At 37.1% G+C, this 4,803-nt stretch overlaps 1 non-coding gene across 1 annotated transcript; it reads right to left on the bottom strand.

The window, feature by feature from the left end:
* Positions 1-3,104: 3,104 nt before the first annotated feature.
* On the bottom strand, positions 3,105-3,176 carry TRNAG-UCC (transfer RNA glycine (anticodon UCC)). The gene has a single exon. It is a non-coding gene; the product is annotated as a tRNA-Gly (tRNA).
* Between the last annotated feature and the right edge of the window lie 1,627 nt (positions 3,177-4,803).

Below are 4,803 nucleotides of genomic sequence, written 5' to 3' on the forward strand. Positions count from 1 at the left end.
TAATTAGGAGGCTTTAAAAAATGCCCAAGCCATTTCATAACAAAAACAATACCCACTGAGATACAAGGCTGAAAATGCCTGTTCACATGAATTTGTGGGTGCTCTCTCACCAGATAGGATTGATACTAAGTTCAACACGGGCATGAAGAAAAATCAAGAGATTTTGAGTATTACTTGAAAGGATAAAAAGGTGTCCTGAGTAAGACCAGGTAATGCAAATTCCTAATCTCTGCAAGAAAGCAATATACACATCAGAATGCACTAATAGTGCACTAATCCACTATGCTGCAGTAACAGTCCCCAGATCTCTCTGGTTGTTCACACAATGTAACGCAGCTTTTCAGTATTATTTTCACTTACTACATGTTATACCTGAGTTAGAGGGCCTCTGCTTATTGCATCTTTCAGGGATGTAGGTTGATAGACACTCCATGTCAACGCATCCATAATCACCCAGTTGAAAATGCAAAAGGGAATGTGGTAAATTACATACTGCTTAGAGATACCACATGGAAGGAATATGTAGCACTTCTGTGCACCTTTTACTGGCTTATACAAGTGCCACTGGAGAAGGAAATAGCATCGTCTGTTTTGCCTGGGAGGGGAGAAGAAGCAGAACACACCCTAACATCTTCCATAGTCATTCTATGAAACACAGTATTTGATTCTTATTTTTATGCACAAAGTATACTTATTTACCCCAAGGAAAACAACCAAAAAGTCCCACAGAGTAAGGACACCAAATCAATGTCTAGGGTATCTAGTGATGTGTGGGGTGCTCTATAGCTGGTCTAGAAATGTGCTTCTTGACCTAGAGACTTTAAGACTAAAGTGGTAAATTTTCTCTTCTCTACATACACATCCAGTACTCAGTGATGGTTTTGGGATAGAGTAACTGCTATAAACATTCCCACTCAGAAAGGGGACCATTGGGAGACGCACAAGAGAGTAATTCTGAGAATCCCACCAGAAAGACATTTTGATAGATCTTCCACTGAGAGTGAGCATTGGCCCTCTTAAAATGTGTGCTCAATTAGTGTAACTCATAGCCTCTGTTCACCTCTTTATCCTCTCTCTCTCCTGAGAAGTTAAGAGTGACATATCACTGATAATTTTGGAAAAATAAGTTGGGGATAAATTAAGTCAGCTCTACACCTCTTCCTTATGGGAGTGAGCAGTTCTTTAGGAAGCAGATATTCACCTTTGTGTTGTCAGGCTATCCCTGATTAAGCATCCTGTCCTCCTACCTCTCAGGTGGGATGTCTTCCCCAAATCAGCATTGCCTAATGGGAAAGGTCAACATGCCAACTACTGCGATTTAGATGGCAGATCTATTTAGCTGCACAATTAAGCTACACATTTAGCCTTTATCAGAATAGCAGTGATATTTTGATCCTTACCACCCCTGACAGACTTTTATTTCTCATTCTTTTCAGATGGGAATGATTAAAGAGGTTTGTCTCAGACAATTTAATAATTGGGTTTTCTATTTCAGAAACCTCTGTTAGTCTTATGTTGGAATGTCTTTATCATCGGTGTTTATTTTCTTTTTCTTAATTCCTTTGATCTGTTTGTCTTATTGTAATTATTCATGATTATTTTTCAGGACTTGATGTTGGAAATTATATTTTACCATGTACATTTTATTTCTGTTTCTAATTATTTTTAGTTTTATAATAGGGTTACTTTCATATGAAATTTAATTTTTCTACAGACTTCCCTTTTATGTTTTTTTGCTGATATTTGAAAATAGTCTAGATAGAGAAGAGAGATTAGTTCATTTCTGCAAATCTTGATCAATTGAATAAGGGAGATGAGGGAGGTGGAAGGGTGAAGATAACTCCTACAAGTTTGGTTTGAATAGTTAAGTGGTACTAGTGGTTGATATAGAGATTTCAGCAGGAGGAAAATATTTTGATTCCAGAAATAAATTTCTTTTGCACATTGGACCTGATTGCCTTTCCAGTAACACCTCTGACCTGAAGAAATAGGAATTTTCTCAGGGCAGACCTGAGTAGTTGCTTCAGTGGGAGAGAGGGGAATTTATAAACACTGAGTTTCAAAAGAGATGGTTTCCAGAATGTTAGGAAGCAGTCCTTAAAAATGATTGGGAGAATGACAAAGACTGGCTTAATATGTTCCATACTTATCTTTTAAAATGACTTTTAAGTATTCTTTTGAGGAGCTATAGGGTTGGACACTAAGTGAGTTTTAATATTTTACCATTTTAAACAATACTGTTTTGATTATATAAATATATAGATAAGTCCCTTTTTTCCTCTGGATTTTTATATAGAATAAAATTACCACAAGAAGGGTTTAGTAGAATATGAATGCAGTTCCTTTTCCTGTGTAATGCCAAATTGTTTTTCTAAAGACTGCATAGTTTATATTGCCAGCAACACTCCGTGGGTATATATTGTCAACTTTGCATTACCTGATTTTAAAAGCAATAATTAATAATTATGATTATGCAAAACCTTGGTAGATAATTTTAAAGGCAATGAGGCTTAAAATGATATCTTATGGTTTAAAATACTGCATAGTTTTGTTACCAGTGAGACCTTTGTTATTTTTATTTAATATTTTAAATATTTTATTTATTTACTCATCAAATTTCCTTTCATCCATATTTGAGGCCAAATAACTGTCTGCCTTATCATTTTAGATTTGGTTGTTCCCTAAAAAGTTTTAGTCTTTGTGTAGTTAAATTTGTTAGTTATTTTCTTTTGTTGTTTCCATTGTATTTTAACCTTAAAAAGTTATCATCTCTCCAAAGATAACTATAAATTTCTCTTTTAGTTTTCTATGACTTAATGGATTTATAAAAGACAAAGTACTTATTGATCCAATAGAAAATATTGTTGTGTGTAATATGAGGTATATCTCTACCTTTTGTTTTTTTGTGAAATTTTTAACCATTAATGCTAGGAGAGATTTTTGTAACAGTAAGAAATCGGGTGGTTTGCTGTTTTCAAGGGAGAATCATATACTGGGCACTCACCTTCTGTGGGTGTCAAGTTTCAAGTGGATTGAATTGGAGGAATTTTTAAGAGTTTTTGTTGTTGTTGTTTGGCCTTGCCAAACAGCATCAAGGATCTTAGTTCCCTGAACAGGGTTTGAACCTGGCCCCCTGCATTGGAAGTTCAGAGTCTTAACCACTGGACCACCAGGGAAGTCCTTGGAAGATGTTTTAAGAACTCTTTCAAACTTGAAAGTGAAAGTAAAGTCACTCAGTCATGCGCAACCCTCAGCGACCCCATGGACTGCAGCCTTCCAGGCTCCTCCATCCATGGGATTTTCCAGGCAAGAGTACTGGAGTGGGGTGCCATTGCCTTCAAACTTGAGGTCCAGGGAAAAGATGAGTTTAGAAGGGAAATTAAATGTCTCTGATTTATGGGAGATTTCCCAAGAAGAATCAACTCTTCATTGATGTCCAAATGATTAATGACAGAGGATTGTGATCAAAGGTAATTCAAGAGAACTAATGATTTCTTTTATTAGAAAGTAATCTTCCTTTAAAGAGAAGTAATCTTTCTAAAGTCACAAATGAAACTCCTCACACTTGATCTGATGTAGTCTTTATAAGAGACTTTTTCAGATACTCATCATTATCCCCAGCTGCTTGATTTGCCAGAGAGAAGTGGTTCATGATGTATCTTCTGGGGATTTACAGGGAAAACTTTGGTCCTCTAATGAGTTCTTCCTCTTAGTCAGGTACAAACCTCTCTTCAGTGGAAAATAGTGCTCAATTTTCCACAGTCTGAAGCAGTTCCTGATAGAATTTTCTTACAACCACTTTAATGCTGTTGCTCCCTGTCTATATTTCCTGTATCTGGAAGCAGGATGGAGTGAAAGATAAGATAATCTACTTGTTGGAGACTACGACGATGTAAGAAACACTAGTTCTTATCTCCATTTGCCAACAAAAAACCCAAGTTTTGAAAGGCTAAGATCTGATCTTTACTGTCAGTAGCAGAATAATTAATTTTATTGAATAGACTCTTATATAGTGGTTATTATGTGCCAGATAAATTACAACTGTGTGAAATGCGTATTGTTTTTATCCTGCCGACTCATTGGAAAAGGCCCTGATGCTGGGAAAGATTGAGGGCAGGAGGGGAAGAGGGTGATAGAGGCTGAGATGGTTGGATGTCATAATGAACTCAATGGATATGAGTTTGAACAAACTATAGGATATAGCGAGGGCAGGGAAGTCTGGAGTAATGCAGCCCATGGGGTCACAGAGTTGGACATGACTGAGTGACTGAACAGCAACTAAAGACAAGGATGCCGAGGCTCAGAGAGGTCACAGTGACCAGCACAAGTGACATAGATGATGGGTGACTGGGCCAGGGTTCAGTAAACTCTGCAGAGTGTTATTGCTTACCACACAGTAAGGCCAGAGCTGGGAACAAAACCTCCTGCTTTGCAATGTAGTCCTCTTTCCAGTAAACTAGGTAAGTGCACATTCATTCAGTTATCTACTGAGTAACAGAAGCCAGATCCATATTTCTGTTCAATGAAATGCCTCTGCCAAGTTTTTGTCAAGCATTCTTACCAATCATACCCCTTGCACTTAATCTGTTGCTAGTTTTTATACGAGACTCCACTACAAAAGAAAGCAAAACTCATTCCCTTCGGTAAGGAGCCATATCATTGGTACATGAGGCCCTAAAATACTGAAAAGTTGCACCCAGAGTCATATTCTTTGAAGGATACAGGTGTTAAAGTAGGAATTCTTGCTTGGCTTCTTCAATAAGATAAAAAAGGAAATGAAACACAAAGGTGATCAATCTAAAA

The sequence above is a fragment of the Bos taurus genome, chromosome 12, assembly GCF_002263795.3.
Source record: "Bos taurus isolate L1 Dominette 01449 registration number 42190680 breed Hereford chromosome 12, ARS-UCD2.0, whole genome shotgun sequence".
Classification (NCBI taxonomy): Eukaryota; Metazoa; Chordata; class Mammalia; order Artiodactyla; family Bovidae; genus Bos; species Bos taurus.